This window comes from Artemia franciscana, chromosome 20 (assembly GCF_032884065.1).
Source record: "Artemia franciscana chromosome 20, ASM3288406v1, whole genome shotgun sequence".
Taxonomy (NCBI): Eukaryota; Metazoa; Arthropoda; class Branchiopoda; order Anostraca; family Artemiidae; genus Artemia; species Artemia franciscana.
In genome coordinates, this window is record NC_088882.1 from 25,664,602 (window position 1) to 25,691,448 (window position 26,847).

A 26,847-nucleotide genomic window follows, 5' to 3' on the forward strand; every position below is an offset into this window, starting at 1 on the left:
AGCAAATGTATTATTAAAAAGTGCCAGAAATTTTCTTCAAATGTTTTACTGCTTGAAATAAGATGAGGAAATATACGATTATGGCGTTCAAAACTTAGTGTTTTGAAATAAGATGGAAATAACGAAATTCATCATTCAAAATACCAAATATTTTCTTTAAAATCTTTTCCTGTTTGAAATAAGATTGAAATAACCAAATGCATTATTAAAAAACTCCCTTTCTTCCCTTCCGTTTTGCATTGGGTTATTTCAATCTTATTTCAAGAAACCATACATTTTGAGCAACGCCATCTATATTTTCTCATCTCATTTCAGGCATCAAAACATTTAAAGAATATATTTGGTATTTTCAACAATACATTTGCTTATTTTCATATTATTTCAAGGAACAATACATTTTGAGCAACACCATCTACATTTGCTTATCTCATCTCAAGCATCAAACATTTTGAAGAAAATATTCGGTATTTTAAATAGTGTATTTGCTTATTTTCATCTTATTTCAAGGAACAATACAACTTGAGCAACACCATCTACATTTGCTTATCTCATCTCAAGCTTCAAACATTTTGAAGAAAATATTCGGTATTTTGAATAGTGTATTTGCTTATTTTCATCTTATTTCAAGGAACAATACAATTTGAGCAACACCGTCGCCTATTTCATAATCTTATTCATGCAGCAAAATAGTTTGATAAAAATATTTGGTATTTCGAATAATATATTTGCTTATTTTCATTTTATTTTAAGAAACAGTTGATTCTAAAAGAAAAAAACAACGACAAGCATATGTAAATTATTTTCGTTTTGTATTTCGAAAATATCACATGTGAATTTCTTTGTTATAGGTGTATGCAATGTTATTCTAAGACATGAAGAAAGAGTTAAAACAAATTCCAAGTTCCAAAAAAATCAGGTCTAAAAAATATCACTACAAATACTGATTTTCTAAAAGAAAAATCACGATGTGTATATTAATGCCATTTTCATTTCGTATTTCACGAATATCTCAAGTTCATTTTTTGTTATAAGTTGACGGAATGTCATTTTAATACATGCAGAAAAGTTGTAAAAATTCTCTTCAAAAAACTTAACCTCCTTAAAAAATTTGACCCCCCCCCCTCGAATTGGGGTATGGGGCCCTGCAATGTATTATAATAATGCGTTTATCCATTTCTCGAATGTTCACCACCAATTAAATAGTTCCGTATTATGGGAGGGGCCTTCGTATTCATAGTTGAAATTCTATAGTCATGTGAAGGTCCAAATTCAAAAATAATCCATGGATTGAATTCAAAAGTTAATGAATGACTATTAGGGAGGGGATTATTTTAAATAAAAGATGATATGTCATACAGTCACCAACAATTCAGTAACTTGAGGGATTGTAAATGCGTTTTGATAAAAGAACTGTCAGAAAACTTTTCCCCTCCACTAAGCATATGACAAAAAATTCGTAGATTACTAACCTGTTCCAATGGTACAAGAATCCGTATAAAGAAGTTTTTACGAGACATATCTTTTCACAGTTCTATGTCTGTTCAACTAATGATGTTAAAATGGCCCATTTTCTATTTTTTTATATCCTTACTAAAGGTCAAAATCAACTGTGTGAAACTCTCATCATGTGTCCAGATGGCCGGGCGCAGTACTCGGATCTATTATGCCATAAAATCCGAAACTGCTTTGCAACCAACACAAATCATTGCGCTATGTGTGTTGTCGTAATGGTGCCAACAAATCTTCGGAAAAAATATGGTCGGCTCTGTTACGCCACATCATCGGAAACTACTTAGCATGCATCTCAAATCATTCCGCTATTTGTGTTGTCGAAATGGCGCCAAGAAATCTCGGAAACAATGCAATGATCTCAGTGCATTGCAACTGGATTTTTTTCTATGACCATCTGGTATAGAACTTTAATGATCTGTCCAAATAGCTATGCAATTGTATAAAAGATAGGGCCGCGCTTAGACGTAGAGTCCCTAAGAGAGGCTTGTAACTCCAATTGGCTCTAGTTTACCAGGATAGGATTCGGCTTACATCTATTGACCCAATAAGACAGTTTAGTAAATCCAATTGACTGCAATGAGAGGCTCCAATAGCAGAGGTTACTGACTCCAATCGGCTGCTGGTACAAAAGGGATAAGGATTCGCTACTACCCAAAACCCCTCCACTACTAATGTCTTTAATCTGTTTGCTTTAACTGTACCAAAACTCCTATATTATTTTCTTTTCTCAGTAAATGGCTAGTTTTCTATAATCATCCAAACAGGAAAATATGATCAATTGGTTTATTTGCTCTAGTCTTTGATATGTTAGATAGTCTGTGAAGTAATAACTTTTGTTCCTTTTAAGTTCCTTTTTCGCTCTTTAATTCCCCCGTAAAAACTTTGTTTTCTTAAAATTTATTATTAAGCAAAATTCAGTTTAGCAACCAGATTATCAATCTGAATCAAATTTCGGCAATTTTATTTGTAATTAGACAGTCTGATCTAAACCGAATTGGTCCTTAATTTTTGTTTTCAAGTAAAAAATTAAGATCAAAATTATATATTTAAATGTATCAGCATCATCAAATATGTTTTGTACAAGCGTTTTGCATATTATACATTCTTTAGGTATACATTATCCTTGGATCAAACCACGATCTACCTGCCTAAGATTACCGTTTCAAGAGCTTCCCTTGTCTATTCTTAACTGATTTTACTTTTTGGTGGGCGCTATCCTACCATTCAACTGTTGATGTTGGGAAGAATCTGATGAATACAAGCTTAAGAGTTCTCCGCGTCTTGGAATAATTCTAAATGGCATCAATTTACATGAAAGGTAAATAAAGATCTATGGAAATCCACTATTGAAATTCAATAGAATGCTGGCCCTTTATGGCAGACAGGGCCGCATCTAGGATATTTTCAGGAGGGGGAGGGGGCACAAAAGGATTTTTTGTGGGGGGTGTGTTATAAAAAACTTCAGAAACACAAAAAATGTGTTTTTATTCATTTTTGTAACGTTTTTACGAGTCGGACAAACATTTCGGGGTGGGGGGGGGGGCTAGAACCGCCTAACTCCCCTTGCTACGGCCTTGATAGCAGATAATAGAAAATGTTCTGGCTTAGAAAAACTCGGATTTCTGACGCGATGGGTTTAAGGGTTTGATTAATCATATTGAATGAAAAATGTGGTTTAGCCTAACCTCCTCACTATGTCAAAATGATAAAATGTTCCTTAGTCTCTGACCAGTCTGCAAAGCTCTTACAATTATCAATCAAAAACGTCCTATTTTCAGCTAGAAAAAAAAGTTCAATTCTTTCTTCTTTTTTGATTTGGATTTGAAATCGTTTAAGGAGTGAATATCAGGTGTGCGACCGTAAAGATGTCTTCGTTGGTATGTCACTTAGCAAGCTTCGCAAGAAAAAAGCTAGTGAAGATACAGCTTACAGAAAACTTACAAAATATGATTTCGAAGATTTATCGAGGTGTAAATCCTCTCACACGAAACCAAAAAAAAATCCTATTAACTTTTGGCAAAGGTATAAACAAGTTTTTTTTGCCAACTTCGAAAGATGCAGCGCCAGATGAATGAAACCCCCAACAATGGATCTATTTTCCAAAAAAAAAAAAAACAATTTGTGTTAAGACTCTGTGAAGTAATATACCCTATTTGTAACATACTAACGAGGGTCCGGCCGTACCCAAGATTTTTCGGGGGGGGGGGAGGAGGACACAAAAAACTGCGAAACACAATATACATTTGTTTATATGTATTTTTTGGTACTTTTTACAAGCAAAAAAAAAAATTCAGAGTGAGTTCAAACCAGGTGTTCTCCCCACGCCCAGATACGACTTTGGATTAAAGGTTTTGGAACGACGTATTTGACCTTTTTGGACTCAGAACAAGCTTATGTGATCTGTTTGACACTGGTCGTGGAATTAGGTAACCCTAGGAATAAGTTATTAATGAATCAAGCAGCAATGAAAAGGATGCTTTGTCCACACGGTTTTATTTTCTTTTCATGTATTACAAGTGTGAATGATTTTTTTTATTTTTAACACCCGTAACATGGCTTTTTGTATAATATTCAAAACGCAGGTGGAACTAAGGGGATTCGATACCTTAAAAGATTACCCTAGTTTGTACAGCCAAACAATTTGAAATTGAGCAGGTGGTTTTGCCACAGCTTATAGAGCTTTGATGAGGGATCCGAATAAACGACAGAAACAACAAGCCGACACCTATTCCCCCAGATACCTCAGGAAAACTATTTAGATTCTCTTGTTTTGTGCCGGAGATATATTCAGTTTTGATCACATCAGCAGAAACTATGGATTTTTTTTTCGATCTAATAGAGCAGAATTTTCTTCTGCAGGATTTTACTAAAAATGTTCTAATATACGTGCTTGAAAATATTAAAAATCAGCTCAAAGGAAGTATAATTTGAGTACTTCAGCTGTTTCGGGGAGTTCCCTGATGGTTGGAAATTCAATGAATTTATTTTGGGATAACCGAGGTAAGTTCCACTTCTTGGAAGATTGAGACGTATCCAGGATGTTAAGGGGATATGATGCATGATGAAAACTTCCGAAATTATTTCAAAACGTATGCTTCATTTTTGAATATAGTATAGTTAACATCGTTTCCTTCCTTTTCAAAGCATTACTCCCGTAAAAAGTAATGGTGCCAAAATTTAACAAAAATTAGGAATAAAAACAAAATAATAAAGAAACCGGAGCACAATTTTCTGAAGAAAAAAATTTCTCACTATTGTATTCTCCAAAAACGTGTAAGAAGTATTTCTTCTTTTGGTTAAGGTAGAAGCGATAATCTAAGTTTCTGAAGGTACTCAAAATTATTAGTTCTCTAAAAAGTTTACAAGCTTGTGCGTTTTGCTAGAACAAAACTTAGCGAATTTGCGATATCAAAATTAAAAAATAGAATATCATTGAAGGAATTTAATTCAGAAATGCTGGTCTCATCAATTCCAGTATTTGGAAGATCAAGACCCACACATATAAGCTGGAAACACATTCTTTACCTTTTTTAGGAAAGAGCTTTACCTGTTATTCTTTGATGAAAATCTATGTGCATCGAGGACTTTATAGTTGTTTCTTAGCTCACGCTCATTTCATCATACAGAAGACAGCGTCATCTTACTGAAATTTGATAGAAATAGGTGACTACAATACATAAGGCACTTAAACCCACAGTTAATAAAGAATAGCTTAATCTGGTGTTTTAAAACCCCGATATCTGATAATATCAGGGTTGCAGCGGTAGCTGCAACCTAATAAAGAGTAAACCACAGCCCATAGTAACCAAAAGTTAAAAAACGCATTTTGAAAAAAAACTACCCAGTGAAAAAATTGCCATGTGACACTGACTCAGGAATGGTAACTATTATTTCGGTTCGTCTTAAAAGTATAAGTTTGTTGCGAAAAGAAATTTATGGTGATTTCGAGGAAAAGCCTGAAACCCCTCGAAAATGGCGCCATATCAGAATGAAAAGTGTACAATTGGAATCAGTATGGTCGAAAACTAATTGCGGAAATTACAGTCCCCCTCCTTAAATAACAAGGAAATCACTTTTATGCATCGTTAGCACTGATCTGTCTCCCGTTCTTTTTTTTTCAGTAGGTCTATTGGGCTACCAGAACAACAAGTATAAGTATTAAGTACTTTAGAAATGTTTTACTTAAGAAGAGTACAAGTACTCAGATTTTTCACTTAAGTAGAGTACAAGTACTCGGATTTTTCACTTAAGTAAAAAACTTCTAAAGTACTTTTACTTAAGTATTTCCCAACACTTAGTTACCAGAACATCTTAGATAGGGTTTTGACAGTTTATATAAAATATTGCTCATATCTACGTTCTACCTATAAATTCCACCACATGCAAGTTTCAAATGGCACTAAAAATGGCACTTTAGGTACCATGTCTCAAGTGGAAAAGCAGGGGCTAGTGGGCTACCAGAACTTTTTAGAGAGATGGGTAATGGCTCATTTGAAAACTTTTACTCATATCTACCTGGTTTTTGTCAGTTCTACCATTCGTTAGTGAGATATAGCACTGAATACAACACTTTTGGTTCCACTTTTAAGTGGAAAATCTTGGAACTATAAAACGGTATCATTGTAATAATTATGGTCCAAAACCTTTGATTGGAGGTTTGCGTGAACACATTCCGCATGTTCCTCCTCCAGGTACGCTTAATATGCTCCGAAAATTGAAGTCCTACAAACACTAGTGCATTAAATTACATTAATAGAGGTGTGGTTCTGTTAGCACAGCGGTGGACTTCAAATTAGATTATCATGCGTGCGATCCCAGGTTGTATTTTTTTTCAGTCCTGGTTTGTCCCTTCTTATGATTACTTTTCAGAGAATCTACTGTTTTTGCGAATGTGATGCACTCATTTTTAAAGCATATCCTGGGAAGGCTCATTTTAAACATATTGCTCATATCTACGTGCTTTTTATCAATTTTACCATCTATACGTGCCATATAGCACTAAAAACAGCGATTTTGATGCCACATCTTGAATTGGCAAGAGTTTGGAAGCATAAAACGGTGCCATTGCAATAATTATGGTCCAAAGCCCTTGACTGGAGGTTTATAAGAACTCCTCACATATGCTCTCCCTCCAGAGCCTCTTAGTAAGTTTCATAAATTACCTACTCATCTTAAAAGTAAAAGATTATTGCGAAAACAAATTAACTAAAACTAAAAACTTTTCAACTAGAAATCTACGAAAAATTATGCTTGAATGACCAACAGTTTGAATTGAACCTTCAAACTTCACTCTGTGGTGAAGCCTGTGTGCCATTTCTAACGGCGGTCATTGAGGGGAAGGGGTGCCCTTGCCCCCTTAATTTTTTGCTCTTGTCTAGGTTTTGAAAAACGGTTTTTTTTTTGTCATTTCATTGGAAAAGGCACTTTTTCCATTTAAAAAAAAAAAAAAAAAAATGGGGAAACAACCGAAAGTGCACTTTGTGGGAATCTGCTATCAATTCAAATTTATAAAAGCAATTTGGTATAAATATAAGCTTTTAAATGAACCCTTAAACAGCTCTCTTTTGTTACAGTAGCCTTCTAGTTTCTGCTAGTAAGTAGGTGATTCATAAAGCCCTGTCTTCATTACGGCTTTTTCAGGTATTGTTTTGTGAAGCATGGATAATGAACTTTATGTAACAGACTGGAAGCTTTTCGTAGCTGTCAAGGTTGTCTGCAATATTTTGTTGATATGTCTTATGTCCCCTAGATTGGTGATAATTAGAAATAGTATTAAAAGTAAGTTTAAATTGAAACTAAACTTGTTTCTACATTAACTTTTAATAAAAAACGAACGCAGATTAATTTAAAGTTGAAACTTAAAACGGACAAGAATCATTACTTCATAGCCTGTCTATTATAGATATCAATAAAACGTACGAATAAACCAACTGATTATGTTTCCCTATACTTTTAGGATTATAGGAAACTAACGATTTACTGAAAACACCAAATAATATGGGAGTTTTGGTTCAGTAAATGCAAACCAATTTAGAACACTTTTTACAGAATAAAAATATTATCAATCCCTTTTAAAATAAAGCAACAATCCACCATTTTAGGATTGTTGCTTATTTTTCCCGTTTTTTGGTATCACTTCTGCAAAATGGCCCAGTTCAATGACTGACTCTCGTTTTGGTTCTGAGAAGGACATGTCATGATTAGTTTGTAGACAAATTCGAAGTAAAGCCATCTTGTTGGTATTAGAAGTATAGACTAGCTTCATAATTTATCATAGTTTGAAATTCACTGTTGTATAGAGAGAAATAACAGGATTTCCAGAGTTCATATTGTGTCTTATTTGATCTTCATTTCAGGTAATACTAAAGTATATTTCTCACAATTCAAGTTTGTATGTTACTCACTATTGGTATTATAGCTGGCGAGAGAAAAATGCTACCTGATAAATCCATCCAATGTTTCTATGCTGTTCAATTACTTTGCGGCTATTAAAAAAATATTAAATTTTACGCTTATGTTTTTAAGATAATTTCGATTGTACACTGATAGTTACTTATGTCGTAACTTGTATAAGACCATGAAAAGCTTTATAGATTCGTTTATTGTTATCTGGCTTTTGACTTTTGGCTTTGTTATCTGGCTTTTGATTCTCACTTTTGACTTTCAAATCAATATTCCTGTTTTTTATGCTTGACTTTTGTGTTTTCAATAAAGCGCTAGTTTTCTATGTTTGTGTGTCGACTGACGTCATGTTTGTCGACTGACGAAATTACAGACCGGGACATCGGGACACAAATGACGACTGGGACACCGGGACATCTATATATATAAAAATAAGTTGTCTGTGTGTCTGTCGAGTGACGTCATGTTTGTGTGTCGACTGACGTCATGTTTGTCGACTGACGAAATTACAGACCGGGACATCGGGACACAAATGACGACCGGGACACCGGGACATAGGGAATATAAATGACGACCGGGACACTCAAAGAGAAATTACAGACTGGGACATCGGGACACAAATGACGACTGGGACACAGGGAAACAACTACAACGGGGACGCTGGGGGATATATAAATGACGACGGGGACACAGGGAATGTTCGATTAGCAATCACCATCAACAAAGCCCAAGGGCAATCATTAGAATAATGAGGTATATATCTGAATACAGATTGTTTTTCCCATGGACAATTATATGTTGCATGTTCAAGAGTCGGTAAACCTGACAATCTATTTATATGCACAGACAATGGGACAGCCAAGAATGTTGTATATTCGCAAGTTTTACGTAGTATATATATATATATATATATATATATATATATATATATATATATATATATATATATATATATATATATATATATATATATATATATATCTATATTCACAGGTGGGACACAGGGACACAACTACAATGGTGCGTAACTAATATGGCGCGTAACGACTTACGCGCGGGGGGGGGGGTCTTGCGGTAACTTACACCCATCAATCACCATCAACAAAGCTCAAGGGCAATCATTAGAATTAAGAGGTATAGATCTGAATATGGATTGTTTTATGGACAATTATATGTTGGTAAACCTGACAATCTATTTATATGCGCAGACAATGGGACAGCGAAGAATGTTGTATATTCGCAAGTTTTACGTGTGTGGGACATAGGGACACAACTACAATGGCGCGTAACGACTTACGCGCGCGGGGGGCTTGGGGGGAGGGGCGCGAAGCGCCACCTCAACAGCTAGTATAATAGGCTGTGATGTAATAATTTTGTCCGTTTTAAGTTTCAACTTCGCTCTTTACTTCCCTCGGAAAAAATTGTTTTTAAAAAATTATTTTCCACAAAGATACAAGAGGTGTATAATATTTTGCTAAGATACCGAAGGGATAATATATTAAGTTCTGGAAGTATTAGACGTTATCTGGTTTCTGAAATATTCATTGTCGAGGCGAAACATGTTAAGTCTGCCATCATCCTTCATGGAGAAACCAACGTCCATCATAGCGTATGGCTTCGTAGCAAAAACACTGATAAAGAGGAGTCAGACTTGTATGGCTTTCTCTTTAGTATGGGGTTGAAAAACTTGTTGACTCCGATGCCTACCATGGCCCAAACGAATCATCTTGTCTTGATCTTTTCCTTACTGGTCACCCAAATTCTTTCAAGGTTGACGCTCATGCCCTCAAAAGTGACTACGTCGGCGTCATTTCAAGTGGGAATCTTCGTGTTCCACCTACTATAAAGCACGAGTGACAAATCTGCCAATACAAAAGAGATGATGGGATGGCTTATTAAACGTACTTGCTTCTCAGCAATCGAGACCCTTCTTCTTGAAGGGCCCGAGATTGCTGCAAAAAATTACTAGTAGACCATAGTCGACTGTATCGCAATCTACAACCCATTGAAGTGGATGCAGGTATCCAGCAAGTTCAGGCCTTGGTTCAACATCCCCTGCAAAAAGACTATCCGAGGGAAAAAAGGCACACAAGCGATGACTATTCTCAAAGAATGTAAAGGACATATTTGATTTCGTAAAAGCCTTAAGACACAGTTCGTACGATTGCGCAATCACAGTTTCAGTACAAATAAAAATTCGCCACGAGTCTCCAAAATGTCTCTGCTAAGGGCTTGTGGAGAATTGCCAAAGAGGCCTAATTCCTTCCCTAAAAATTGACGGTGGGACTTTTGTGCAAGGCCCACAGTCAAGGACAAATGCGTTTGCCTAACTCTCAAGTCCGCAAGACGACGTAAAAAGTTCCCGATTTCCCTGATTGGACGAATAGTGTCCTAGATCTTGTGAGCTAATTCATTCTTAAGGTCCTGTGCATTCTGATGAGTCTTGATGTGACCAAATTCGTGGGTTTTGACAATATACATAATATTTTCCTGAAGATCTGCAATGCCGGATTGGCTGGACCTTTGTCATCGCTTTTCTATCTGTATCTTTCCCCCTGAACCTTTCCACGCAAACAGAAGCCTGCCTATTTCATTCTTATACCTAAGTCAAAAGGTTCATACTGGCCCATCAGCCTACTCTCTGGCATTTGGGAGAGTGTACGAAAAGGATTCGCATCATTTGCTTTTATCAGTACCTTGAGTCAAACGCAATTTTCGGTGTTTGCCAATATGGATTCTGCCGGAAGCGTTCAACGCTTGACTGCTCAATGGCACAACACCAGGAGTGGATCAAACTTCTGGCAAAAGGAAATGACATCAGGTTATCATCATTTGACATTGTTAAAACTTTCCATAGAGTATGGCATCGTGGCTTGCTGAAGAATCTTTACGTGTTTGGTGTCAGAGGACGTGTGTCAAAGGTGATTGAAAGTTTTTTCTCTGGTTGTTTACTACGGTTTGTTTTTGACGGATTCACTTCCCTCGAATATTTAATAAAGGCAGGCGTTCACCAGCTTTGTATATTGGGACCTACACTTTTCATTCTTTCCATAAAAACATGAGAGATAATCTTGTGAGGCCTGTGCTTCACTTTGTCGATGATACCACGATACATATAGTCATCCCAAAACATGGAGACCCATGTCAAGGTCTCCCTGTCACTGTATATGGATCTCGAAAAGTTGTTCGATACCTGGATGGTTAGTTTCAATGCATCGAAAACAAAAGAGCTGATGATCTCACGATCAAAACTGCATTGCATATACCCCAAATCCGTCTTTATGAAAGAAGCTATAAAGAAAGTCGACGAGCTTTCGTATCCTCGGAATCCACTTGTCCACAGATTTCTCTTGGAAAACCCACCCCGGTCGGGCGAGAACCTCCTGCGCAAGAAAGCTGAGGATCACCCTTTGCTGCAAAAACCTTCTAACGCTCAGCTCCGTCATCTCGCTTTACAAGTCTTGCATCAGATCTTTCGCCAAGTATGTATACCCGCTGTTTGATGGCGCTCCAAAAACATTATAAATAATAAAAAAATTAAGGAAGATAGATGATAATGCACAGAGAGTATATGCGATAGTTTCGGTACTCTTCTCATTTATTGAATCCTTGACCTAGATCGAAAAAGCCGGTAAAATCGTGTTGCTTTAGTCCACGGTTTTACTGGCTCATTTTCTTTATAGACACCAACAATGTTGATGATGTCCAGTAATTATATCAGTTTAGCTTGCCGAAAGAACGGGTGAAAACTTAAGCACTCATAGCAACTACACGTCAATTGAAACTGATTCACTGACACATGTTTGGGGAATTTGCAAGAGTAATATCAAAGGTTTATTTGATTATTAGTTTTTTGGTGCAAAACAATGAAACACTTAATTTTAATTTTAAGAACTAAATGAAGATTTTGACAGTTGTCAAAGGGCGTATCTGCAATATCCTGGACTTTCTAAGGTCTTGAAGTTGAAACATTCAACGAATGGTGGGGAGGGGATATTGTTGAACCAAATCACGTTACTCTATGTGTATCCAAGTCGTCAACAGGGAGTATCTGCGAAATCTTTGGATTCTGACGAATAAGATTTCCTTCAGGGTCATTTGTCTTCAGAAAAAAAAGAAGAAAGTTTGGATTTCTCTCCAAGACCTTATGATCAAAAGCGTTTATCTACCTAGATTCTATTTTTGACCGTGAGCCATTCCTGAAGTTCTTTTTTACATTTCAAGGATTCTCCAAATTCACTAAAAGTCTGTGTGCTTACTTAAATAAAAAAAATCGATTTTAATCCAGCGAAGAAGGAACTTATTTATTAGTAATCCATTCCTATCCCTCTAAAGGTCACCTTCTTCTTATTTGATAAGAAGTTAGAAGCTTCTTCACGGATGAGCTCTAAAACCGTTCTGATGCGCAAACTTCACAGATATGAGTATATTACATTAGAAAATTGAAGACTTACTGCCATGCTTGGATAGAACCTCGAAGTGATGGGGGATCCAATTGAAAACCTTTCCCTCCCTACCTATGGAAGAATTCAATATAGAAATGAAAATGTCTGAATTTTGAAAAAAATCATTATTGCTGTGTTTCGTTCAGAGAAGGAAACTTTTTGCAGAATTACTATAATTTTACGTAAAATACTCAAATCCCCTGTAACCGATCTATATTATGTGTAAAGCCAGTAACTTATGTGTTGTGCCAGTAATTACCAAATCGTCGTTGTTGATTGTTTATTTAAGTTTTGGTGTTTTGCCAGTATTCTTTTAGGCGCAACGGAAATGGACTATTGCAGTCTTTTCATTAGTATTCCTCGTTAGTCAGCTGACTTTTGTGAAAGGAATTATTGAAAATTTGACTTATACGGTTTTCCTTAAGGCTTCAATGTTTTTTTTGAAATACAAAGTAAGTTGAATTTCTCTAAATGGCTCATGATCAAGAGTTTCTCCCCTAGTAATCTGTCCGAACAAGGGATACATCCTTTATATTTAAAAATAAGTTAGAAACTCATCCATCTTTGGGCTGTACAACCGCTCTGACCGTGTTCTCTTTAGTAGACATGATGCAGCAGATTACGAAAAGTCGCCGAATTGCACGATTGCTCTCAGGTTTGGATCGACGCCCACACGCACGGAAGTTTGAACATGTATACAAATGACGAAGATACAAATTTTGAATGAAAAGGATTTATGCGCTTCTTGCGTTTAGTTCATTAAAGAATGCACCAAATTACTACATTGAAACATGCACCAAAATTACCGCTATTTTACGTAACTTAAACCACACCCTGTCAACAAATCTGCAGCCCATTATGTGCTAAATCAGTTATTGCTAATTCATATTGTTTAATTATTGGCATTTTCCAGTATTCCTTATTTGCAACAGATTCGGATAATTGCATTCTTTTCATCAGCACTCTTTATATGTAAGTTAAATCAAACAGTCTGTGGTAACGAACTGTAGTAAGGAGCGACCCGGCTCAATAGTAACCGAAACTCCTAAAAACTGGAATTGTGATACCAATAGTTACATCAAAAGAATCGCATTTTAATGCTGATTCTTACCCATCAAAAGTTACGAGCCTGAGAAAATTTGCCTCATTTTCGAAAATAGGGGAAAACACCCCCTAAAGGTCATACAATCTTAACGAAAATCACACCATCAGATTCAGCGTAGCAGAGAACCTATTTGTAGAAGTTTCAAGCTCCTATCTATAAAAATGTGGAATTTCGCATTTGTTGCCAGAATACAGATCACGGATGCGTGTTTATTTGTTTTTTGGTTTGTTTTTTTGTTTTTTTTTCCCAGGGGTAATTGTATCGACCCAGTGGTCCTAGAATGTTGCGAGAGGGCTCATTCTAACGGAAATTAAAAGATCTAGTGTCCTTTTAAGTGACCAAAAAATTGGAGGGCACCTAGGCCCCCTCCCACGTTCATTTTTTCCCCAAAGTCACTGGATCAAAATTCTGAGATAGCCATTTTATTCACCATAGTCGAAAAACCTAATAACGATGTCTTTGGGGACGACTTACTCCCCCGCAGTCCCCTTGGGAGGGGTTGCAAGTTACAAACTTTGACCTGTGTTTACATATAGTAATGGTTACTGGGAAGTGTACAGACGTTTTCAGGGGGATTTTTTCGGTTTGGGAGGGAGAGTTGAGGTGGGGGGGTTACGTGGGAGGATCTTTCCATGGAAAAACTTCTCATGGGGGAAGACACTTTCAATGAAGGTGGCGCAGGATTTTCTAGCATTATTTAAAAAAACAATGAAAAAATAAATATGAAAAGTTTTTTTCTACTGAAAGTGAGGAGCAGCATTAGAACTTAAAACGAGCAGAAATAATTACGCATATGAGGGGTTTACCTCCTCATAATACCTCGCTCTTTACGCTAAAGTATTTTTAGTAATTTCAACTACTTATTCTACGGCCTTTGTGATTCAAGGGTCATTCTTATGGAATTGGAACAAAATTTAAGCTTTAGTGTAAAGAGCGAGGTATCGACGAGGGGTGAACCCCCTTATATACGCAATAAAAACATACGAATATAGAAGTTCGTTACGTAAGTTAATTCGTAAATTATGTATATTTTTCACTGATGAAAATGTTCGTAAAAAATTAAAAGTTCTAGTTGCCTTTTTAAGTAATCAAAAATTGAAGGGCAACTAGGTTTCCTCCATCGCTCCTTTTTTCTCAAAGTCTTCCAATTAAAACTATGAGATAGCCATTTAACAAAAAAAAAAATAATTTGTAAAATCTCGTTTTAATTATTTATGTGCGGAGAGCCAAGATCAAAACATGCATTAATTAAAAAACGTCCAGAAATTAAACAAAAAATAAGTTTTTCTAAATGAAAGTAAGGAGCGACATTAAAACTTAAAACGAAAAGAAATTATGCCGTTTACGAAAGGGGTTTTCCCCTCCTCAATGCCTTGCTCTTCACGCTAAAGTTTGACTCTTTCTCACATCTCTACTTAAAAAAAAACTAACAATAATTGTTAGTTTGAAGCTACTTAAAAAAAACAAAAAACAATAATTTCTGTTCGTTTTAAGTTTTAATGTCGTTCCTTACTTTCATTAAAAAAAACTTGTTTTTTTGTATTTAATTCTGTGAAGGGACTAAGTCGTTGCGGTTCTCACAAACAAAGTTTTGGTCAAGGCTTCCTTTTGTATATAATAATTAAGTGTTTTTTGTCCTAATATGTCTTCTGATCAAAAGCTTTAAGTGAAATGAATTCTAATTTTGGCTGTGAAGTATTTCCTAAAAGTGTCACTCACCTAGCACGAGGATTTTCAGACTGGCGAGAAGTTTAATTAATTACGTAAAAATAAATTAATGTTGAAATGTAGGACTGAAGGAATTTGTTTATTTCCATTGATTCATTTTGGTTCTCCTAGTAATCTGTTTGAATTCCATGAAGGGGTACCATCCATCTTTTGTGAATTAATTAAGAAAACTTTCACGAAAGAGAGGTTTTACAAAAAAGGTAGAGTCGTATTTAAGTTAGGACGAGGAGAAATGAAGACAGCCCATAATGATTCAAACTTAAAATGATCAGAAATAACTATAAAAAGCAAAATGGACAGACACTCAAAATGAATTACATCAAATATAAATTGCGTCATTTGTGTTTTATTGAAAAGTAAATATATCTCGAACAGTGCGTATTAATGTTTTAAAATATAGACGAAAACTAAAACTAAATAACTATAATTATCAAAGTGACCAGAAATAATTCATGGAAATAAACTGAATATTTAGTAAATAATGATTTAAGTTCTTGAGAATCTCAGTAATTCAACATTTTATTTAACAGTTTTTTTTTATAGTACATTCATTTTATTTTAAGTTTGACTTAAGTGTTCCTTTAAAATTTTTTCCTGTTTAATATTTAGTTATCGATATTGATCCACAAATGGGACTCTTGAGAAAGAAACATTTAAGAAAACAGTTGTTACTGCATAATATACAGAAAAATTGTAGTTAGCACATTTTGAAGCCACGGAACTCATTTACAACAGTATCTTTTCCTGTAACTCTATCCCGGTTTAGCTCATTCTCAAAATGTTCTTCCCAACTCTCTTTAACTTTTTCCTTGCCACTAATTCTAGCCCCATTCATATCTTTAACTAGGACAAGTTCAGATTGACTACTCCCTCTCAGTTTATTAAAATGCCAGTACAATATTTTACTGTCGTGTCGTCTAGCTGCATTTCCCTGATCCTCGGCACTTTTATCCACATTCCTCTTACTTTCATATGATCTGTCACTCACATAATTCTTCTACAAGCCCCTCGTCCGCTCTATTATGCATAAAGTAATATCACTAGTATTCCTAACGCGTTCCCAGTTTTCTTCCCTAAAAACACCATCAGCAGCTTCATAAATTATTTTCCTAAAATATTCCATCCATTTTTATATTATATAAAAATGGTTAAGATTTATTTGTAATTAGTTAATCATACAATGAAAACACTTTCTACCCCCCCCCCAAAGAGTGATTTCCTTGCCTTTTTTCTACCCCTTCCCCCCGTAATCCTATATATACGATCAAATATTTCAAATCAAAATATTGAGATAGCAATTTTGTTCAGAAAAGTTGAAAGATGCAATGAGATGTCTTTAGGGATGACATTACCCCAACAAGTCCTGGGCAAAGGCCGTAAATAATGTAAGTTGGTAATTGTCCAAAAAAAAGCTTAATAACGGAAAGGGGAATATTTCTGAAACAGCCAAGGGAATTAAGGTAAAACTTTAAAGGAATTTAGAGGGGAATATTGAACTAAATCAAAAGACACTATGTATTTACATGTTACCACAAGGACTTATCTGCAAAATCTCACAAAATGCTAAGCGTGTTAGCTTCAAACTCTCTGGGTATGGTGTGGGAAATGCTGCACGATATCGAGCAATACTTCATGCATTCTGGTCTTCAAAGTGGCGTATCTGCAAAATCTCAGGAACGGCTTAAGGTAAGGTATGGTGAGGGGAATGCTGCACGACATCAAGCAATGCTCTATGCATTCTGGTCTTCAAAGTGGTGTATCTGCAAAATCTCAGGAACGGCTTAAGGTAGGGTATTAAGCTGAAGCTTTTAGGGAATGCTGAGGAGGATATTTGGCTTAATCAAAATACCCGATATGCATCCTGGTTTTCAAAAAGGCTTTTGTGTAATATCTCAGAAACGGCTAAGTGTACTGAGTCGAAACTATCAGAAAACGCTGAGGGAGAGTAAAAACTAAATTGGAACACCCTATGTGTATCTAGATTGTCAAATGAGCGTATCTGCAATGTCTTACGAACGGATTACAATCAGGGCGATTGTACTGCCCAATAAGGAAGGAGTCGTAGCTTTTCCTGGGGAATGTAATAGTGCTGCCAAAGCGAAACTTCCTGTTTACCCTCCAAATGAATCCGAAACAAATTTTGTAGTAACCATTTGGTTCAAAACAGTCGAAGACTCCAATAAATGTGCCTCCGCTTCCAGGATGGCATGACTCCTCGTAGCGTCTGGGGCAAGGGTTATAAATAATTCAATTTACCCATTGTCTGCATAAAAATTATGCAAACAATGAGTCTCCATAAAATTACCAGTAGACACTCTCAAGTTATGTTGAGGGGAGCGTTTAATTAAATCAACTGGCTATATGTATCGAAGTTGTCAAAAGGGCGTATGCGCAATGTCTCTGTAGCGGTTAAGCGCATTAAGTTGAAATTTGTGCAATTCTGAGGGAGATATTGGGCAAATTCAAAAGAACTTATGTGTTCCCAGATTGTCAAAATACGATATATGCAATATCGTAGATGTAGCTTTGGATAGTTAGTTGAAATTTTTAAGGAAAGTATAGAGGGGTCTTAAACTAAATCAAAGGACAAATGTTCATCCGAATTTTCAAAAAGGCCTATGTGTGATATTTAAAAAGAGCTAAAATTATTGTGTTGAAACTTTCAGGGCCTCTTATTTGGAATTTTAAGCTGTATCAAAAGACCATGTGTGCATTCAGGTTGTCAAAAGGACATGTCTGCAAGGTTTCAGTGACGAATAAGGAAATTCAATTACAATTTTCTGAAAATGTCGATGGGGATATTGAACTGAATAAAAAGGCACTGAGTGCATCATGGTTGTCAAAATGGCATATCTGCAGTATCTCAGGAGCAGCTAAGGCTGTTAAGTTTAAATTATCAAGGAAAGTTGAGGGGGATGATCAACTAAATCAAAAGACGCTTTCTGCTTTCGGGTTGTCAAAAGGGCGTATCTTCAACTATCGCAGGAAGTGCCAAGGGTTTTAAGTTGAAAGTACCAGTGAATGTTGAAATATATCAAAAGACACTGTCTACATCCATGTTGTCAAAATGGTATATCTAAAATGTCTTGGGTATAGATTGAGGACATAGATTAGCGGGTTAAAGGATCTTGGTCTGAAATATTATATTTTTTTATGCTGATCTGCTGAAAATTTTAGCCTGCAAAAACTTCTGAAGGTTTGGAAACCAAGAGAAGGTTCAGTCGGAAACGAACATGATTGTATTGATTCTCGAGACCTCATTTTTATTTTTTAAACAAAACAAAATACTACAAAATAAGATTCTTAGAATTAAAATTGTTGTTAAATCTTAAACCAATAAAGTCATAAATAATAAAATGATAAATCTTAGACCAATATAGTTAAGGGTTTGGACGGGTTACGCCCTATAGAAGGCCAAAATAATGCAGATTTTTAATCCATTTATTCGAACAATATTTCCCATTCGTCCGAAGTTTTATTTTACGACTATTATTAAAGTTGTTGCAAAGTATTGTACAGAATACAAATAACAAGCCAAACTTGGATCCTTAAGAAGAAAAACCCCATAAAACACATCATTTTTATTTTTTAAACAAAACAAAATACTACAGAATTTCTATTCTGAAAGTTCTGAAAGAGTTCTATAAGATTTCTATTCTGAAAGTTCTATTCTGAAAGAAACAAAATACTACAGAATTTCTATTCTCAGAAAGTTCTATTCTACAGCTATTGATAAAGTTGTTGCAAATTTTGAACAGAATACAAATAAGCCAAATTTGGATTCTTAAGAAGAAAAACAGAAAAAAACTTGCAAATATTCTTTTTATCAGCCAATAAGTATACTTTTAGTTGAAAACGAACATAAAATACATTTCAAAACTTTATCCACAGAAGTTTTAAAACAGTTCGTGGTAACGAACTCAAAAGTTACGAGCCTGAGAAAATGTGCCTTATTTTAGAAAATAGGGGGAAACACCCTCTAAAAGTAATACAATCTTAACTAAAATCACATCGTCCGATTCAGCGTATCAGAGAACCCTATTGTAGAAGTTTCAAGCTCCTATCTACAAAAATGTGGAATTTCGCATTTTTTGCCAGAAGACAGATCACGGATGCGTGTTTATTTTTTTTTCCCAGGGGTGATCGTATCGACTCAGTGGTTCTAGAATGTCGTGAGAGGGCTCATCCTAACGGGAATCAAAAGTTCTAGTGACCTTTTTAAGTGACCAAAAAAATTGGAGGGCACCTAGGCCCCCTCCCACGCTCATTGTTTCCCCTAAGTCACCGGATCAAAATTCTGAAATAACCATTTTATTCATCATAGTCGGAAAACCTAATAGCTATGTGTTTGGGGACGACTTACTCCCCCAGAGTCCCCGTGGGAGGGGCTGCAAATTACAAACTTTGACCGTTGTTTACATGCACTAATGGCTATTGAGAAGTGTACAGACGTTTTCAGGGGGATTTTTTGGTTTTCGGGGGGAGAAGTTGAGCAGGACTACGTGGGAGGATCTTTCCATGGAGGAATTAGTCATGGGGGAAAAGAATTTCAATGAAGAGAGCACAGGACTTTCTAGAATTATTTAAAAAACAATGAAAAAAAAATATGAAAAGTTTTTTTCAACAAACAGAAATTATTCAAAACAACAGACAAAACAAACAGAAATTATTACGCATATGAAAGGTTCACCTCCTTGTAATACCTCGCTCTTTACGCTAAAGTATTCTTAGTAATTTCAACTATTTATTCTACAGCCTTTGTGATTCTGGGGTCATTATTAAGGAATTGGGACAAAATTCAAGTTTTAGCGTAAAGAGCAAGGTATTGACGAGGGGGTGAACCCCTTCATGTACGTAATAAAAACATACGAATATAGAAGTTCGTTACGTAAGTTAATTCGTAAGTTACGTATATTTTTTACCAATGAAAACGTTCTTAAAAATATTAGAAGTTCTGGTTGCCTTTTTAAGTAATCAAAAAATCGGAGGGCAACTAGGCCTCCTCCCCCGCTCCTTTTTCTCAAAATCTTCCGATTAAAACTATGAGAAAGCCATTTAGCCAAAAAAAAATTAGTATGCAAATTTCGCTTTAAATATTTATGTGCGGAGACCCGAAATCAAAACATGCATTGATTCAAAAACGTTCAGAAATTAAATAAAAAAAACAAGTTTTTTAACTGAAAGTAAGGAGCGACATTAAAACTTAAAACGAACAGAAATTATTCCGTATATGAAAAGGGCTTTTCCTCCTCAACGCCCCGCTCTTTACGCTAAAGCTTTTACTGTTTTAAAAAGTAGAGTTAAGAGAAAGAGTTAAACTCAGCTTCACGTGTCAGCTTCTTTTGGTGCTAACTCCTCATCTGCCTTTGGTTCGTAATACCGATAATTCGTAATACGCTGTAAGCGAACAATATAGAAAATTAGAAATGTTCTGAATAGAAAGAATTAGGATGTTTAATTTGCAATAGGAAACTTTCACCAAAATTACCGTTATTTTGTTTTTTCGAATACCCGCAAACAAATCATTTTCTATTATGTCAGCAATAACTAAATTTGTAAGGAATTCATTGTAGTTTTGGCTTCCTGCCACATTTTTATAGGCGTAACGGGTACGGGTATTTGCATTCTTGTCATCACGAATGTTCAGTCGTAAATTGACTTCCGTGAATGAATGATAAGATGTTGATAGTCTAACGAATAAGATTGTTCTTAAGGCTTTACTGGTTTTAGGATCTAGTAAGTGGGTTTCAATTTCTTTGAAAAGCGCTCACCTACATGGATTATAATTTCACTGTGAGTCATTCCTGAAATTTACTTTTACCTAGCATAAAGATTTTTCAACTTCACAAACAGTTTGGTTATGTAAAGAAATGAAGTACTAATATCATTCTACTACTCACCGTTGCACCAAGTCGCCCTAGGCCAACACATCTATGCCCACTCCTTCTTCATCTTAATTAATTCAAAACCTCCCTCTTTACACCCTCCCAAGAATGTCTAATTTTATTTAAATCCGTCCTTACGAAAATGGTTGGCCGAAAAGGGCCATCTGGCATCCTCTATCCGCAAAACATGTGCATTGTAACCTTTCTCTCGTTATAACCATAGAAATCTGGATAGAACCACATTTTCCCTACTCCTTACTGTTTGAAATTCTGTCAGTCAGACGGGCACCCTAAAGAATCCATAGACAATTCCTCTGCAAAACATACAACATATTCCGTTAGAAACAGTTCCGTCTTTCGGAACTAATACTAATCCAGGATAAAATTAATACACTTATTTCCTTTACTGTGAAATTCCATTCTCTAGCACTCAGTTCCCACTCCAATAAACAATTGGTGTTTCTTGTTTGAAAAGAAGTTAGCAATTCCTCTTTCATCACTGGGCTGTACAACCGCTTCGCTTGCATATAGATTTCGACAGATGAGAATACATTTGATCGCGAAGGTTATTCAAATTGTTGATAAGTTGCCTTATTTGTATGAATGTCCACGGGAGCGGGAGGTCCAATCAAGTGTCCCCTCCACGCGAAAGGTTAAGCATGAATATAAATAACAAAATTACATCGGGCAATGGGTAATATTCGCCTTCATATTCTGGACTAAGCACTATAATAACAAAGCATTAGTACCGCTCGAATCCTCACTCAACACTGTTCTCAAGCGTAATAGTCACTATCATAACAATTGAGTCAGCAACACTCCCTAACCCCTAATTGAGCTGTAAAGAGCCCTAGCCTATTTAAAGAACTTTGCTAATTAACTCGTATTTTTTCTACATTAGCGACCAACTGTTGATGAGTAATGGTTAAGAGAATAATGCAAACCAGCAGACAAGTTAAGTTTTGTTTATCCTGGAGCTAAATGATATAGCTTTATGCAGCCTATATCTGGCCCAGTATGTAAAACTTTGATTTACGGAATGCTTGTCATCGTAAAAAAATGAGGGGCCAGGTGAATGACATTGTTAGCCTAAATTAGGACTGAGAAATGTTTTTTCAAGTTCCCGACCCTTTGCTGCCATTAAGATCTTAGAAATTAAATGAAGCCATTCGGTAATGGCTCAACATTATTTTTTTTAAGTTAAGTCTCTTACACTGTGGGTCTTGATAGAGTTGTTCCAAGTATCTGTGCTGGTTTAAATCAAATTTTGCTTGAAATCGTCGTCTTGCCCCTAACTTAGGTAATATCTCGATATAAAATAGAAATCAATTACCAAATATTAAATTTGCCCATTGAATTACCATTTTATGGTAATTGATATGGTTATTCGTATGGTTATATGGTATGGTTCTATTGGTATGGTAATTGTTATGGTTATTGGATACCCATTTCTGTATATAATAAACACCACCGTCGCAGTTGTTCCTCTATCCACCATGAAGACTGGATAAAGCCCTAGCCTACATACACAAATTAGCTTATTTTCTAGTTTTTTGGTATTATAAACCATTTGTTAATGATAAATTAGGACAAAAATAATGCAAACCAACGAAATAAGCAACATTTTTGGTAGCGCAGTGTTGTATTTAGGCATTAGCGTAGTGAAACAGATTATGAAAACAAAAAGGCTATGTATGCTATACGATAAAAAAAAAAAAAAAACACAACAAGAAACTAGGATTATTTTCTGCCAATTAATTGTGAAATCGAAACCAATTTTCTTGCAAAGTCGTTTTCGGTTCTTAAGAAATATATATACTCGCGTGTTATCCCGACCACACTCGACAAGTGAAGTTAGGTTTATCGTAGTTAACTAATCATATATATATATATATATATATATATATATATATATATATATATATATATATATATATATATATATATATATATATATATATATATATATATATATATATATATATATATATATATATATATATATATATATATATATATATATATATATATATAATATATATATATATATATATATATATAATATATATATATATATATATATATATATATATATATATATATATATATATATATATATATATATATATATATATATATATATATATATATATATATATATATATATATATATATATATATATATATACTAGCTGTTAGCTAGTATCGGGAAAGAAATATCGGGTATCGGCCGATATCCTTTTTTTGCATGGGCAACTTATCCAGAAGGTGGCACCAGATTTCCTCAGGTACTTTTGCTTGTTAGTCATTGGAGGTGGAGATACCAGTTAAGTCTGACCATGGTGGAGAGAGCACCAGAGGCGACTCAAATGAAATCAAAGTGATTTGTTGTCAATACCTATCAATACACACCTGGTGTAGTAATCTTCTAATTCCAAGACTTCAAGTACGTACATCTTCTACCAAAACAACTAAAAATAATACAATAAACCATATATTTCTGTTTAATGAATGTTCACTTGCGTGGGTGAAATATCCAAGATTGAATCGATTTAATTCTTGATATCCAGCCAGCAGCCCAGCTAAGAGGGAGAGGAGGAGTTCCAAGGTGTCGCCACCGCGTATCCACACCCTGCAAAATTTACCTATTTACCTTAGAAATTTAGCTCGTGTGTCCCCATTTATTAGCATACTGGACAATTCTTTTGACGCATTTTTTAAATCTTTCCTCCAAACTTAAAACTTTATCTACACCCCTGTATCCAGTTTGCCGACTCGTTAGTAAGAGGCCATATCTTATGAATGTAAGGTAAAATTTTCACAATAATATGTGAATGATTAGAATCCAAAGTTCGGCTACTGAAATTTGGATTTGAATAATCAGTTTCAATTAAGATCTTATACTTCTTTCAATCAGATTTTGACGTATTAAATTCTTTGATTAAATTTTTTCTTATTTGTCACTACTGGCACCAGTTGTGACATCAGTAACTTTCAGTATACAATTAAAATTATCTTTAAAGCATAAGATTAAATTTTTTTAACAACCACCGAGTCATTGAACAGCCTAAAGAAATATTGGATTGGTATATCAGGTAACATCTTCGTCTCCTCAGCTATAATACCAATAGTGAGTAATATGCAATCTTAAATTGTAAGGAATACGCTTTATTATTGATCGAAATGAAGATCAAACAAACCATAATATGAACTCTGGAAATCCGGTTATTTTTCTCTATACAAAAGTAGATTTCAAGTTATGATACACATTATATAGCTAGTCTATACTTCTAATACTGTCAAGATGGCTTACTTCGAATGTGTCTACAAACTAATGACACGTCCTTTTCAGAACTAAGACAAAGCCAGTCATTGAACTGGGCCATTGTGGAGATGTGATACCAAATTAAAGGAAATAAAAAACAAAAGAACAATCCTAAAATACTCTTTATTCTCTAAAAAACTATCCTTAATTGGTTTGCTTTTAATGCATCAAAACTTCTATATTTTATTATTTTGTATTTTAAGTAAAGCGCTAGTTTTTCTATAGCCCTGGAAACATCATTAGTTGGTTTATTTGCATTAGTATATATATATATATATATATATATATATATATATATATATATATATATATATATATATATATATATATATATATATATATATATATATATATATTAGATGGCTTTGAAGTAATAATTTTTGTTCGTTTTAAGATTCCACTTCACTCCTTACTTCCTTCGGGAAAACTTGGTTTTTACGGCACTTGGCATCTACCAAGTGACATAGCTATCGCAAATTCTGTCGGTCTATCTGTCCCGGATTTGCTAGTTTATGCACTTCCAGGTAAGCTAAGACGATGAAATTTGGCAGGCATATTAGCAACCAGACAAGGTTAAATTAAAAATTGTCATTTTTCCGATTTGGCCCTCTGGGAGGAGGGAGTGGGGGGACGGTTAAATCGGAAAAATTAGAAAAATGAGGTATTTTTAACTTACGAACGGGTCATCGGATCTTAATGAAATTTGATGTTTGGAAGGATATCGTGTCTCAGAGCTCTTATTTTAAATCTCGACCGGATCTGCTGACATTGGGGGGAGTTGGTGGGGGGAAGCCTAAAATCTTAGAAAACGCTTAGAGTGGAGGGATCGGGATGAAAATTGTTGAAAAAAATAAACACAAGTCCTAAATACGTAAATGACGTAACCGAAACGGATTCCCCCTCTTTGGGGGAGTTGAAGGGGGTCATTTCTGAAAACTAGAAAAATGAGGTATTTTTACCTTACGAAGGAGTGATCGTGTTAAAAGGACCTTGTAACTCAGATCTCTTAATTTAAATCCCTACCGGACCCAGTGTCATTGGGGGGGGGAGTTGGGGGAACCAGAAATCTTGGAAAACGCTTAAAGCGGAGAGAGCAGGATGAAACCTGGTGGGAAGAATAAGCATAAGTCCAAGATACGTGACTGACATAACCGGACTAGATCCGCTCTCTTTGGTGGAGTTGGGGGGGGGGGAGTAATTAGGAAAAATTAGAAAAAAATATGTATTTGTAACTTACGAACGGGTGATCAGATCTTAATGAAATTTGATATTTAGAAAGATCTTGTGCTTTAGACCTTTCATTTTAAATTCCGGCCAGATCTGATGACATTGGGGAGAGTTAGAGTGGGAAACCGGAATTCTTGGAAAACTTGGAAATTGAGGTATCTTTGTCTTACGAATGGGTGATCTGATCTCAATGAAATTTGATATATAGAAGGATCTTCGGTCTCAGATGCTCCATTTTCAATTCGAATCGGATCCAGGGACATAGGGGGCTGGAGGGGGGAAACACAAATATTAGAAACCGGAAATCTTGGAAAACGCCTAGAGTGGAGAGATCGGGATGAAGCTTGATGGGAAGAATAAGAACAAGTTATATATACGTGATTGAAGTAATTGGAATGGATCCGTTCTCTTTGGGGGAGCTGGGTAGTGTTAGTTTGGAAAAATTTGAAAAATCGAGGTATTCTTAACTTAAGAACGGGTGACTGGATTTTAATGACATTTGATAATTAAAAGGAACTCATGTCTCGAGCTCTCATTTCAAATCCCGACCAGATCTGTTGACATTGGGGGGAGTTGGAGGGGGAAACGGGAAATCTTGGAAAACGCTTAGAGTGGAGAGATCGGGATGAAACTTGGTGGGTAGAATAAGCAAATGTCGTAGATACTTGATTGCCGTAACCGTTCTGGATATGTTCTCTTTGGGGGAGTTAAGGGGTGTGGTTCGGCGCTTTGGCGAGTTTGGTGCTTCTGGACGTGCTAGGACGATGGAAATTCGTAGACGTGTCAGGGAGCTGCACAAATTGACTGATAAAGTTGTTTTCCCCGATTCAACCATTTGGGGGGGGGGCTGAAGAGAGAGGAAAAATAAAAAAAAAGATATTTTTAACTTACGAATGGGTGATAGGATCTTAATGAATTTTGATATTTAGAAGGACCTCGTTTCTCAGAGCTTTTATTTTAAATCCCGCCCGGCATTAAGCCTCTGATTTTCCTTTTAAAGTAATCTGTTGATTCTTAGAATTTTGCTAGAGCTCATTCCGTACGAGCTCTTGGCTCTTCCGACCTCGGCATAAGTGCCATGATCTCTTAGCTCTTGTTTAAATTAGGTGGGACATACTTGAAGCTCAGCAAGTCTTTTAGTTTGAGCCTAAACAAACATATTAAGAAACCTGGTCAACCTGAAAACAATTCGCTCGTTTTCATGAAAAAGTTTATTTT

The 26,847-nt window shown here is 35.4% G+C and overlaps 1 protein-coding gene across 5 annotated transcripts in view; it reads left to right on the forward strand.

Annotated features, from left to right (window-relative positions):
• The window catches only part of LOC136039958 (activating transcription factor 7-interacting protein 1-like), a 114,196-nt gene that overhangs the window by 14,402 nt on the left and 72,947 nt on the right, over positions 1–26,847 (forward strand). For 3 of the 5 annotated variants that reach the window (XM_065723981.1, XM_065723972.1, XM_065723976.1), the window contains exon 2: positions 2,623–2,830. The exons of 1 other annotated variant lie outside the window; for it this stretch is intronic. The gene's annotated coding sequence lies outside the window, so the exon portion shown is untranslated. Of the gene's footprint in view, positions 1–2,622; positions 2,831–20,827; positions 20,929–26,847 lie in introns of those variants that run through there. One more of the 5 variants, XM_065723974.1, reaches the window with a different exon arrangement.